The sequence below is a fragment of the Tyto alba genome, unplaced genomic scaffold (genome assembly GCF_018691265.1).
Source record: "Tyto alba isolate M040663 unplaced genomic scaffold, T.alba_DEE_v4.0 Super-Scaffold_6, whole genome shotgun sequence".
NCBI lineage: Eukaryota > Metazoa > Chordata > Aves > Strigiformes > Tytonidae > Tyto > Tyto alba.
The window spans coordinates 32,020,807-32,036,173 of record NW_024881327.1 but is presented as its reverse complement, the minus strand read 5'-3'; positions in this window follow the sequence as shown (position 1 = coordinate 32,036,173).

Genomic DNA, 15,367 nt, shown 5'->3' with positions numbered 1-15,367 from the left:
GATCATGTCCAGTTATGTTTTGAATAACTCTGTTCCAGTGTTCAACAACAGTATTTTCACAGTTCTCCCAGTATTTCTCACAGTGTTTTCTGTCAGAATTTCCTGTCTTCCAATTTGTACCCACTGCCTCTTGTCATGACATTGAGTACCACTGAAAAAAGTCTGATTTCATCTTCTTTACTCCTCCCATCGGGTATTTATATACATTGACAAGACTTCCCCTGTGCCTTCCTTCCTCCAGGCTGAACAATCTCAGATATCTGGAATAGAAGGACTATCATGTGATCTCTGCATAAATATTTACCTCCATATTACTTTACAAACTTCTGCAGCAAGCTGATCTGAATTATAGAATTTACAGATTACTTTGTCTCTCTGGAAGTGGTAATTATGAAAAGTTGCCATGAGTATAAGGGAAAACTGAGTTACACTTTTTGAGTACAGAATATGAGCAGAAATCAAGAGAAAAGACTGAAAAATTATAAAATCCACAGCTAAAAAAATTATAAGAATTTGGGAGACACTACATTAGCAATTACTTCATAAGTATTTTTCTTGTTCATCTCCTAGACTTGCAAGTGACATATTATTGTCATAATTAAGAGCCCCAAAGGAAAGTATATAAAACAATAAGTATAAAGTTTTGGTAAACTAGAGTTAAGATAAAACGTAACTGTATACTTCTACAAATAATATTTTAAAAGCTCTCCATTATAAATAACATTTAACTCGACTACATTAAGACAATAATTTATGGAAAATCAGATCAGTCTTCCAAAATGCTTTAAAAAGTGCTAGGATTCATGAATTTAGAAAACATTCTTATGCTCCTACACATTACACTGCTAGCTCCTTGCAATTTCATTTACTCTGTTTGAAAGAAATCATAGTAGAATTAGAAATGCTATTAATAAGAGAGGCAAGGATTATCACACATATGTAGTGTTTTCCAAGTGGAAATAAAATTCTCACATTAAAAAGCCTAATTGACTAGCAGTTTTGAGAAACAGGCAAATCAAGGGAGAAAAGATAAACTCATTAACAATACGGAGAGAGCAAAGCAAGTATTCACTAGATTTTGTAATGTTCTAGGGGTGCATCCATTGAAATTACACAGTGGGAGTTTTAAAACAGGAATTTTTTGCAAAATACATAATTATAGTCCAGATAAAGTGCTGATGGATAAAAGTCAAAAGAACACACTAAGTAAAAGATATCTTTGTACTCGTCCTGTTTCTGTTATTCTTTTCCTAAACACCTCTCTCTGTTCTGGACTCTGTCAGAGATGGAAGAATGAGAGAATCTCTGTTCAATGGTATTTCTTTTATAGCTCTGTATGTAAGCTACTCTGGGAAATAAAAATACTGCAATGTAACAGATAAATGCTCAGTTCATTGATGTAAAATGGCTGGTTTCTAGTTATGCATTACAGGCATCAAGTTTTCTATTTTCATAAGATTTCTGAGTTTCCATCAAGAGTGTGGTCTGATATTCCTAGAGCATTAAAGGTGATTAGTACTGGGATTAGTACTTTCATATTGAAAATCAATAAGACATATTCATCTAAGTCTTTCAATGTTGTTTGTACTTTCTGCCCATAATTTCAACACTTAATTTTGAATAGTATGTTGGTTTTGTTTAGTATATTCAATATTTTCAGTAGTAGTGAGGATGAAGACAAAAATGGCTAAATTTGAGAAAAGCAATCAAAAAGTTTTATCTGAACCTGTCAAGTTTACAGTATTAGTCTTGAAGCTTCAGGGATGCAGGTTTTCTTTTGATAAACACAGTTGGAGAGAGGGAGAGAAAAAAAACCTGAATCTGTCAAATTTATCTTCTAGGATATATTTTATCTTGACTAGTATAATGTTATCATGAAACAAAAAGAAATAACAATGTTTAAGTATGATTTAACTATAAACCGAATATCAGAACTGGTTCTGACAAAGATCAGATGGAGAATTAGGTGAAGATGTAAATCAGTTCTTGGATCCAGATCTAACTGTATACTTTACAGTCTCAATTCATTTTCAGGAATACAGTTATAGTATTTAATTATGCACATATATGGATAATTCACTTCACATGGGAAAAACTGTTCATATTGACCAAGCAGATGTATAAATCTCTGTCAGAAGTGGCCTAAGAATATGTGAGAGAAAACCATGACAGTAGTGACATGGATGTATGTGCATTTAGTGTATATATGCTTTCCATATGACCACTTTATAGCCTTCTCTGACTTCATAGTTGTATAGGAGAAAATATGAGCCTAATGAGGAAATATTTTTTTCTTACGTACATATTTGACCATGATTTACTGTGATTATTTCTAAATGTAATCCAACTGCCAGTATAATTACTTCAATAAAATTTTCTAGTCAGGGATTTTTTCCCAGTAGCATAAAGCAATCAAGTGTAAGTCTTTTTTATTTTTCCATTTAGCCTCATTTTTAGAAAGGGAAATGTGTTTTTTTGGCATTTCTTATAAATTGGTGCATTATAACATGTATTTCAACAAGGTATTAAGAGATCATTGTTACTCCTTGTGTCAGTGTCATTTTTACAATCAGGTTTTCTGACTCACTGAATAATTTTTGTTTTTCCTAGTAAGACCTTTATAATTCTTCTCTGACTTTATCCAGCATTCTTGAAAATCCACTTGTATCTTTCACTTGCAAAACCATATTCTGTAATTTAGAAAGTATTTTAAAAGTAATTCCTTGTGTCCAGCATCAGTTGCCATCATATCATCATTCTGTCTACTAAATGTTTCTTTCAGGCATAGTACAAACGCAACATTGTACCTTTGGTGAAATTCTGCGTATTTTCTATGCTGTTGAGAGTTATTTATCCAGCTAAAAGCGGTCTAATGGCCTCTGGTTATAGCTCTTTTTCACCTCAGGCTGTTTCATATTTATGTGATGCTGAGAATATGCCTCTCTTTTGTAACCTGTATAATACATTTAAAGTACTGTATGTCCTTCCTACTTCAAGAGCTAAAATAATCTGGGCAGTTTGCCTTGAAGTATATTGGTCTAACTTCAAGTTGATAACATACACATTTACAGTGAAAGTTCCTGAGACATTTAGAGTGGTTACTGTTATCCAGTGTCCTTGTCCTTCATGATTAAATTTTGAAAGTCATATTTGTTTCATCTTTTTTGATAAAAAGTGTTATCAGCAAAATGAGATTGGTACACAACTTAAACATATCTTTCTAGTACCCCTACTATGATATGGTAGATGTCATTATGCAAGTCCGAAACGTGCATTTTCTGCATTTTTTCCTGATGCTTCCACAGACTGCTTTTAATAGAAAACTGTACTTTATAAATCCTGCCAGGTTTCCAATAGCTAGGTAAAATGTAAGTTGTTTAAATTAATAACTCCAGTACTTTTAAATTAAGATATTTAATCATTTTCTGTCAACAAATTATTTTTTTACACATATTTCTTTTTTTTTTTTGTATATGGATCATTTATTACTTCATTTAGCACTTTGGTCTTTTTTCTCCTTTTCCTGCTATTTAGAATTTTTATTGGACTTAAGAATAATCCTGTTATGCTAATATATTTTTTCCGTGTCTGTTTTAGTTGCTCTCAGTAAAATCAGCTATTTTAATTTGTTATATCTGTATAAAATAGAATGAATATTAAAGGAGTATCTTCTTTGCAGCAAAAGTTGATATCCAATTGCTGTCATTTTCTTCAGCACTAATGTCAGGTTTGTTGAGGCTGATGTGATCTTGTTACTTTCTAATAATAAGTGAATTATTTTTAAAGTGACATGTAGATAAGCAGTTAACTGTGATGACCTTATTCATCACTAGCAGTACTTTATCTCACAAAAAGTCACCTTGACTTCACTAAGACTTCATATGGTGTAAGCTAAGTAGGCTTATATGCATCACTATTTGGCAGTCACACTGGATTTGACATTCTATACTGGAGCCAAAACAGCAAGTGTTTTCTTTACCAGTCTGCAAAACACAGCACAACAGCAAAACCCTTATGGCATAAATTAGACTACCATCTATAATCAAGTTATCTCTAATATTTTACCACACTTCAGCTGATACATAGAAACTGAGTATGTACATGATTCTAATCTGTTGTAATTCAAAATAATTCTGCAGAAATTACTTTGGTGAACTCATTAGATATTACATTTTAACAATTACTGACTTTATCAGTGTAAATGCAATTACTAACAGGTAACATGGTACCTTATTAAAACAAGATGAGTTCAATTAATTGTCTGATTATACTTCTCCTCGTTTATTAGCCACCTCCTATAAGTCAATGTTTTTGAGGGTTTGGGGGTCCTGTTATGTTTATGATATCATATCATCTGTGTCCCTCAGCTAGACATCAGACAGTTTGTAGGTAACATGACGTATGTAGATAACAATCTCTAGGCAAATGGTTCAGGCTGTGAATGTTATCATACAATATAAGTCAGCAAGATACATTTCTTGTTATTACATTGCAATAAACGAATACCAGAGTACATCAAATACGCAGACATAGCTTCAAGTCTTACACAGCTTTGGTGCTTTTCATCAATCACTACTTGCTTTCTCTGGTTTCTCTTCAAATTTCTCTTCCTCTACACTTTTTCTCCTTCTAGGAAATAGGTGTTTCTGACATTCTCAGAAAAACTAACTGATCAGATTCCTCATTATTTTCTCCCTTTTCCCATCAATATAACATCATGCTGCTTTGTTTTTCTGGTTTCTCCCAAAAAATTCTCAATGCTGCTGTTTCTCCTTACCTTCTTCATTAGATTTTCCTTCCAACTGGAGAATGTGTCTTTAAAAAAATATCATGCCTTGGTATTTCTAACTCCAAAATGCCCCCAGACTAAACCAAAACAAATAGAAGGCATATAATATATTCTGAACTCATCGGTCTTAAATATTTTACTGTGATATGACTTTTAGGACTGTGTTCCTTCTGCTAAATTCCTGTTCTATTCAACCTCTTAGAACCAAGCAGTTAATAACTTTTTTTTTTTTTTTTGATAAAATTCCTAAATTCTTTATAAATCTTTCTAGCCTTATCCAAAATATGCATGAAAAACAATTCACCCCTTCCTTGTTCATGCAATTGTTAATATTCTTAAAAGATCAAGCCTTTCCTCTATTTTTCCTTCTCTACAATAATTTTGATGTAGATGATTAATAGGCCTTACATCAATTTCAGATATTTTTACAGTGCAGGGTAGAGCAAAGATAGATGTTAAATACATCAGCCTCCTGTCATCATATACTGGAAAATTACTTATCCCATGTTTATCTCATTAAAAGGAGCTAGCTTTCTCTGACAAAAATAAATTCAAACCAAAACAAAAAGATACTTCTAACATTTTAAGTGCACTAGATTCTCCTAAGAATTTAAAGGTTTCACCCTGGACAGCACTAGAGCCTTCATCTTTATCCATGCCTTCAGTATGAGGACACAACTGCAAATAAAGCATGACATATCTTCAGGAGACAAACAAAACCTCAAGTACAGAGACATTTTGTCTAGTTCACAGACAAAAGGAAGCATCAGCTTAGTTTTCTAGTAATTCAGTTTTTCCAAAGGTGTTTCACAATGGGAACTATAGTGCACAATTATGTAAATTACTGCTTTTTAACAAAGGATTATTAAATTGGTATTCATGATCTTGAAAAAAAAAATGAACAAATTCATAGCTGCACATAGAAAGATACAGAAATATGATATGTATCAGGTTCAAACTTAACTAGATTCAAAGGTTTCCCAGCTTTATTCTAGTGTCATTGACTATTTTTAGTACTGTGCTTAATTCTGTGTACATTGGATAAATAATGTGAAAAAATGCACAATTGATTTTACAAAATCATCTCACTTGTGAAATACACTTGTGCAGTGTCTCAACAGTGCCTACATTAATTCTACAATACAAAAGTGCCCAATTAGAACAAATTTGATAAGCAGTCAGTTATCTACATTAAACACAAGTGTCACCATTCTTTGTACAAGTAAACCTATTATTTCTAAACTAAATCAGAGCCATTAGATCAGAAAGGCTTATTGAAATGGATCTTCCTTCATTACTAAGCAAAATTGGGGATTTCTATTTCAGAAGGGAACACACATATCATTTAAAAGTAAATGACAGTAACTGACATAATTAGCACTATAAAGTGTTCAAGCATCCTGAGGAAATTAGTATGTGTTGAGTTTGAATGGACTAGATTACTTCTTATGTATTGAAAATAGGTATTAAGTATATTAGAGTTTTAAACAGGCTTACAGAGAAATAGGTAGCCTAAGAAGCAACACTCTGGAAAATCTGAATAGATTGTGGAACTCTTTATGTGATAAGAGACTGTTTAAAATTAGGTTTCTTCCCTGTATCTTTTATCAGTTGTGAAACATTATTAATCGGTCATGGCAAGATCTGTAAAACAGGGCTCATTGATGTGGTTAAATGGATTCTTATATGAATGATTCTGTCACTCATTATGTCTGACAGAAACATTTTAACAGTCTGAAAAAAGGGCTTTATTCACCACTTTGCATTCTTCTTTGTGGATGCTAGGTTTGGGATATCCACAATTCCTAGTGGTTTCCATGGACTAATGGTATCCATGGAATAATGCTATCTCACCAAAACCTGTGTTGTCACGGTTCATGATTACTGATTTAGTATTGGTCCAGCTGATTTGTGGGAATATTAACCAGCTTAACTAGATATCTTATATGTTTCTAATCTTTGTTTGTGTAACTACAGTGTCTTGGCAGTAATATTCACAAGGCTTTATAAAGTCAGATGATGAAGCTTGGAATTCAGCAAAACCTTACCTGCAATTCTTCTTTAATGAGACATTTATAGAGAAGCAAACTAAGGCAAAATAAAGGTGACTAGGAATTTTCTCAGATGCTAGTTTAGCCTTGACCAGTTACATTCCATGCAGTGCCGGATCCGTGTTTGATTTTCAGTCACTAAGAACGTTTCTTATTTGACTGGAGGAAAATATGCACTACATACTTTCCTCATTAGGATGAGAAAGGAACAAAGACATATTGATGCTTTATTCACTCCTCTCTTACCCTTTAAAAAGGCCAGGCAGACCCCTCCCTAAGTAACATAAATGGAAGCATAGTTGGTGAATGGCAGTTATGATTCGCAAATACATTATCCTTCTTAATCACACTAACCAAAACTGTACATATAGTGTGGAATTAATATGCAAATCAAATACTGTTTATTTGGTATCAAAAACCAAACCAAAACAAAAAAAAAATAAAAGCAACCAAAAAAAAAAAAAAAAAACAAAGAAGCAAAAACCTGGCCTGTGTTTCAGTGACAGCAGTTTCAGAGACTGTGTATGGCTTGAAGTCAGAAATCAGTCCTTTTTTAGTTAGGATGCTATCTGTAGGCATTCAGCCATTTTGTCATAGGTTTTTCTGACAAGCAGTTTTGCTCAGACTGAAACAATACATTTTTTCACACAAAAAAAATAATTAATTCTCCTCCCTCACTTCTTTGTTCAATTAAGTTTTTGGTTCTGCTATAATTTTGTGTGGGTAATCTGAGAAAAAAAGTCATTGCTTTACAGTAACAGGAGAACAAACAAAGCAAAGCTGAATGATTTCAGTGTGTGCGTTGGTGGCAACAATTAAACATCTGAAGGTATGTCTCGATAAACATGTATGCAGATCAGATTGGCATTTGGAAAAAAGGTCCTAACGTTACCATTCATTCTATATAACTTTTGTGCTGCATAAAAAATGTGAAGAGTCATTTTCTACAGTGAGTAACAGTATGTTTGGAAAAGCCCAAGAGTTTAAAGCTTGTGGGTGTTTAGGAACAGGTTTTATGGGGTTTTGGCATAATTTTTCAGGAAGTATTTTGGACTATGTGAATGTACTTATTGCTGTGAATATTTACTTCCTTAGACATTTTATCCATGCACTTCGATTTCTTAGTTCTGCCTTACTGAAAATTTATTTCCTGTTTTGTTTCTCAGCATTTATAAACAAAATCAATTACAGCACACCATGTTTGCTGCTATGTATTTTCATGATTGTTTACAGTATTTTGATCAAGAATATTTGGTGAGAAATTGCCATATGCTTTCATTTTCACACATATTTTGCACACATTGCAAATATTTGCCAGTGTAGATTTGCATTATCTCACTTTAAGGTTCTTCATATAATTGTGTCACTAAGTTCACATATAGTGCCTCCTTATTTAGTTATTTTGCTCATTAATTTTGCACAGCAGAATATACTAACAGGATTTATGGCAACTGAGATTAGCTGTTCTGATTCCAATATAGTTTACTAGAAAACAAAGTATGCACAAATTATACACAGGCAAATTGTGGTTAGTGTTTAGTCCCCTAAATTTATAGATATTGGTTTGTTCTTTTGGTAGCTCTAGAAACACTGAAAACCAATGTGCTCTTTTATGAATTATGAGCTGTTGCCATTCTACAGAATTGCCCTATTTATTCCTTCTTTATTTTTAGTAGCAGCAATTTTTGTCTGGGCTTACTTATTAGAAATAACCTAACCACATTGGATCCATACCTCTTATTTTCATAAATCTCTTAAAAGCATAGGGCAATATCATCATATCTTCTACTTATATAAGAATATTCTTTAACAGTACAACAAAAATCTACATAACCCTAATTTACCATACAATGTTATAACTAACAAAAAATCAGTTTGTTTATTCTGAATTTAAAACCATTTTCACATTTATCTTCAACTCAATGGAGATGAACAGTGGAATATTAATAGAAAGAAAATCCTCAGAATGTTTTTTTTATAAAATGGTGGAAGTTTTCTTTTGCATTTTTGATCAGAGCAGGGGGACGGGCAAAAAGCGTTTCTGAAGTGAATTTTATGAATCAAAGTAACTGACTAAAATATTTTCTGTTGAGATGACCTTAAAACATAAGATTTCCCCTTACAATAAGCATAGTGTGGGTATCAGTGTTGCAATTCTCACATTTGGGTTAAGTTGGAATATCACATTGCCTAAACTAACAACAATAATTCTGGCCAGTAGTCCAAAGGTCAAGGACATGCACCCTCATCTGGGACTGCCTGTGCCAATAGAAAGCTTTCTGCCCCTCTGACTGCAGCTACTAGTTACTATCCTTCCCCCCATAGGGTACTTCTCCCTAATGTATTCTAAAAAACTGTTCCACCATAATCCATCTTAGTGTAATTGAGATGCTAACAACGAACTAATTTTTAAGTTAAAATAGGTAATTTTGCCTGAAGGTTAGGAATCATTTGTCTGTTCCCTGAGTGCATGATTCGCACCTGATACTAGTAAGTTACATCCCATCTTTACCTACTAATTTAAAGTGAAAATCATCAGCCTCAAGATCATTCACTTCTGACTATATGGATATTTTGACCCTTTTATCTACTGCGTTCTACAATTTTGATAATTAAAATTTTCAGTAGACCTTCAAACTTCTGTGCCTATTTCAAAGCACTGAATGAAATCAGTCCCCAGACTGATCACTGAGAAACTTTGTTACTAACAGCATAGTAACAGTCTTCTGTTTTTTTGCATTTTTTCCTCCCTTTTGTTTGCTTTTTTCCTGCCAGAGTTCTAACTTTGCATGCCTGCATACTTACTGGAAGGGTCTCACAGTGGCAGTGCTTTTCCAATCTTGACATATACTTGCTTTTTATTAATGAGCACTATGTTTGGTTTGCAATGATTATTCTAATGAATAAATTAACCTGTTAATATGTCCATTGACATTTACCTACATTTCATACAGAGTTCTTATGACAGTCCACCTTTTGTAATTAAACCAAGGTCAAAGACACGACTAGTGCATAGTTACTAACACAACAGCTATACATAAGTCCAAGACCTCAGAGAATCCTCTGAGTATATGGGTCTTGTTCCTAATTCAGTCTTTAGCCAACAATTGAAAACTGTGGGATTAGAAAAAGAATATCAGATAAATTACATTGGAGAAATTGTTATAATCAAGAGATTGGAGAATAGAAATATCTCAGAAGTGTCAGCAAGTTTTGCTCTTTCCACAATTTGACTGAAATGTAAAATGTATTAAATACTAATCTTTATGTATTGAGAGATGAACAAGTGGAATAACACTCTTCTGAAATACAGTCCTGTTAGAAATGAGCAGTCTTTAGAAACCTCATGACTGTGAAAATTTTGGTGAACTAACATAATTACAATAAAGCTTTACTGTTAATTTTAAAATTATTTCTTTCTATTCAGTGCTGATCAAAGAAGAGTAAGAAATTTATGTAAGTATAGTGACTACTATTAAAACATCATGACTACAAGAACCAACATTTATCAGCAATTACTGCTAAAATCTAGTAATAGACATGAACCAACAATCCTGCTGAGTGGTAACTTTATAAAGAGTAACCATACAATATCTGAGAACATATTCTTATTTTAGACTAAGCTAGGTGTGCAGCAATTGATCTGACAAAATCATTTGTTTAAGCATATTTGTATCAATGGAAGATTATTATTTCTTAAATGTTCTCTGAGTTTCTGGTGTTTGAGTATACTATGTAACTATAATACTCCAGAGCCAAGTAAAATACTCTGTATTTGAACATTAGTCTGGCTTAATTATGTTTTCACAGAATTGGATTTGGTTTAAATCTTAAATTGATATTTGAACTGACTAGGAGTGGACTTCTTCACTGGCACCCTACATAAATTATTTACTTGTCATTGCTCTCACAATGATTGTTTTTCACAATTATGAAAGGGAAATATATATATAATGGATAAATTGTGTGGTTTTCCTATACATTAGGATTTTTATCTCATCTAGATAGAGCAGATTTCAAGATACTAGTATTGCTGAAGTAACTGAAGGTATATTTCAGAAAGCCCACTGTCAGTCTTCTCGCATGTTTCACTTACACATGCTCATCCTCCTTGAAACTTAGTGGCTGCCTAACCTCATGCCAACTTATGCCCAATATATCCCTGCATTCTGTATGAGAAATCCTCTACCCATAGGTTTACTTGGGACCTACAGTAGTCTTTCAAGTGAGAAGAATTTGCTAGCCATGTGAAATATGTTTCTTTTCATGTTATTTTATTAATGGACTCCAAAAATAATGAAAAAACAAATTGCATATTTGACCCACTCATTAATAATACTGTCCCATTTGTAACAGCTATTTACCACTCAGCAAGATAAAATTAAATGTCCAGAATGCATTATAGATGATATTTAACATATTATCCTATGCTGTAAAAGGAAATACTCAGGTTCTTCAAGCAAATAAGACTTTGAACTCCCATACTCTCTCTCATTGATGTAACTACCTGAGTATGAAATAAAATAACCATTTCACCTACATCTTCCCTGAGGTCAAATCCATCATGACATATCTGAGCACACAGAATATAGATATGCCTATAGAATAGGCATGAAAGGAGCTTCAAAAGGACATTTCTAATACATCTTCCTGTCCAATGCAGGACCAACATACCTGTGTCTTTTCAAAGATAACTCTGTGAACTTTCCTATTCTACTAAATCAGGCCTGCAAATGAGATGGACTCATTTGTGGATCATAATGTGCTAGAGACAATAGTGACATAGCACAAAGTAGTGAAAGTCAGTATCATGACACTAGGAAATTTGCCCATCTTAAGTTGTACAAAGCTGTTAACCTTGATATTCTAGTGGACAAATTATGTGCATAACTTATATTATACAGACATCTGTCACAATCGAAAACTAATTGAGTTGTGAGTTGCCCTTAAATGCGAAAGAAATGCCCTGCTTGTTTCTGTTTACTAAAGCTGTAGTAGCAAATAAAAGAGAAGCTTTAGATATGAAGCTTTCTGACTGCAAGCAAGTTTTATGAAAGCTTTAACTACAGCTTTATAATTTAGTTCAGTTATATGGAAAGCTGTGGTGGATACAACTGATTCAGTCTTTGCACAGACTCCTTTCTAGCCATCCTGATATCACTTTGTCAATGGTTTCAAGTGATGAAACCAAGAAAATTATTGAACCTTTGTTAAAAGCCATTGCAGGTTTCTAAAACTGGCGTAAAAATGTTTACACATATCAGCAACAACTATGGGTAACCACTATTTTAGAACCTGCCCATTAAGCACCGTGAATGCCTACACAGTTCTAGAGATGTGCAGGAACAGACACTTTACCAATAAAAAGTTTTAAATCTTTGCCTGTGTGTAGTAGGTGACTCTAGAATTAAAAGACAAATGGACAAAATTTTGAGGACCTACATTTTAAATTTATGTGCCTAATATTGGTGTCTGAGGACTAACATCTTTTGTACATTTAGCCATTAGTCTTGAAGCACAGACCTAAATTCAACTCTGAGGTAAACAACAACTACTCTATTGGAAAAACAGAAGAGAAATGAATTTGCTAGATGTATTTGGCACATAATCATTAATGTTTAAAGCTATATAGAGTAAAAATGCCTACTTTTTTACTGAGAACTGTTATCCCTCTCAAAACCTATTTAAATAGACAAATGTAATAGTAAATTGCACTTCTCTTTCATGAAACATATCAAAGCTTTATTTAGAAAAACTGTTGAAGTAAATCTAAATTGCCTAACCTGAAATTGTGATGCAGTTGATAGCTTTCTTTCAATTTTATTCAGCCTTTTATTTCATCTGAATGTATCCAGTAAAGATAAACCATTAAAATTCAGGCCCATGATTATATGAGAAGACTTTTTCACTGAAGACAGTATTTCTCCACTGAAATAAGTTGTTACATGTGCTCAGGTTGGTATTATTGGACCTTCCCATAAATGGCCTGTGCTTTCAGGAAGGTTTCATTCTCTTAATTAAAGTATTAATACTGCATTATCTAATTTTCATTTTAATGAAGTTACCATATATTTTTCTTGACCTTACATTAAAAAAAAGGAAAATATCTTATGTAATTCTTTCAATTGATAATAATTACATTAATCAGGGCTTTTTCATTTAAAAAAAGAAAGAGAAAACAAACCTTGAGGCATCAGCTGACAAATGACGGGCAATGAATAAAGGTCAGTCTCTGAGTATTAGTCATCTTTTGCTTCACAATGTGACTGCCAGTTCTAAAATTCTTATAATTGACATGACTGTATAAACTAACAGGTATAGATATCCATCACATATATATAGTAAAAAGTAAGATCAAAGGTTGCAAACAGAAAAAACATGCACATAAAAGTCATATTTTGATTCTGGAAAATATCTATGACCAGAATTTCTTCTGGATCTGAAACTGAAGCATATACCAAGACGCAACAATCAAGGTGCTTTACTTTTAAGAAAAACAGAAAAGAAAACCACAATTAACTTTAACAGGACTCTTCTTATACCTTTATATATTTCTCTTTAAAAAAATAATAGGGAAATTTGAAGATTTTTATAGATCATAACACTGTCTTACTTCCAGCTAAATCCTTATGAATGCATCCTCTAGTTTCAAGAAAATTTTAAGTCCTTAGTTACACTTCACCAAGCATATGGTTTAACAAATGGAAAGAGGAGAAATCTGGTCAGAGGTACAGCCTGTCAAATATACAAAATACAGGATTCAATATTATTCAATTAAATTGTGACAGACTGTTTACTTCAATCATATTCATATCCCATGATTTTCATAAGTATGAAGTAACATTGTTGTTTCTGTTTAGAGAAAATGCATTTATCCACTATTCAGTAGTACTCAATTGTTGAAATGTGTTGAACTGATATGAATTTCAGTTTGGGTTGATGGAATTGAAATTCAATCACACTTTTTCTTCCTGTGTTAATGTTTGTTATACCATTAGAATTAATTTCAAATAATTTTGGTAACTAGTCACCAAAACAATAGCAAATAAAAAAAAAACCTCATCAAACTGAATAGACACAATACTATATATTTTATGTAAATTTATACAAATCATTTGATCATCAGGATTTAACAGATACCCAACTTGATCCAGAGTCATCTTACTATTTAAGATAGACTGAAAAGAACACATTGACTCTTCCATGAACTTTAAAGGAATTTCATTGGATAATAGACCAATGTGTAAATTGGAAATTGAGTTGTTTAAGTGTTGATGTCTTCAAAATGGACTCATATTTATAAACAAATTTTACTTTTGTCATTATACTGTGAGAAATATAGTTGAACAACTCACTGCAGTTTCTATTCAATTCTTTTAGATGGGTAGCAATAAGCTCACATAGACATTTATTCACATTCTCACCTTTTTAGTTTGCATATGTATGAATTTAAATATTACTCAATAGGCAAAAAGTTCTAATATTATTGCTGAAAGGATAAAAAAAAAGTTTTACATAAACATATTGAATAGACAAGGGAATATGCCATAATTAATCACACAGTTTTACTTTCCTATGGCAATGGTTGTCCCTGTATGCTACTTATCTTTTAAGCTCTCCAATTAACAGCAACAGTATTCAGGATATGGTGTTTTGGTCAGAGGTTAAAAATGCAAAATAATTCATTGGATCTTTGATCTGTTTCTATGCACTTGTTCTAAGTTTATTGTGCCCTTGAGGTTGAACAATACTATAGCACACCAAGCAATCATTATCAAATCTGTTTCATCTTTCTGGGCTTATTTCATGAGTAAAAACCAGAACAGATGTCAGAGGTTTTTATGTTTTCCCCCATGATCCCCTAGACATTGTTTTCCCTTTGCTGACAAAACATTTAAAAATTGGAAAGTGTATTGTTTTGGTAAGTAGGTATTGTCATTAACCTTTTAATTTCCCTCAATGGAATGTATGATACATATCCACTATGACATTTGCATGGCCTTGTGTTTCAGTCTTATCTCTTCATACATCTTCTACAGCTTTTGCTATGTCAGACAAGACAGCCCTGGGTAGTTGTCACTCATAAAATTACTCTTCTATTCAACCATACAAATTGCATTTCATGAAACCAGTTGTATCAAATAAAAAATTCTCTCCCCACCTTTCATTTTGAATTCCAGACTGAAGGATGTCTGAAACATTACTTCTTCCTCCTGATAGAATCGTAGGATATCAATGAATATTTAAAGGAAATTGACCTGAGAGATTGAATAGAATAATAATATTTAATTAAAAAAAAAATCAAACATGATTATTCAGTGTTGGGATCTATTCCTATATGTTTTTCTGTCTGACCCTTCTCCCTTTCCATCTGTATTCTTCTGTCAAATTCGGTTCCATGATAATTGCCAGATAAATTCAGCAAAATCTGAAAAAGCTCAGTGCAATATTTCTGAAAATCAGCTTTACAACTCACATATTAAAAGTTTCAGGATGATTATTTTTATTATTTTTGAAGATACAAGGA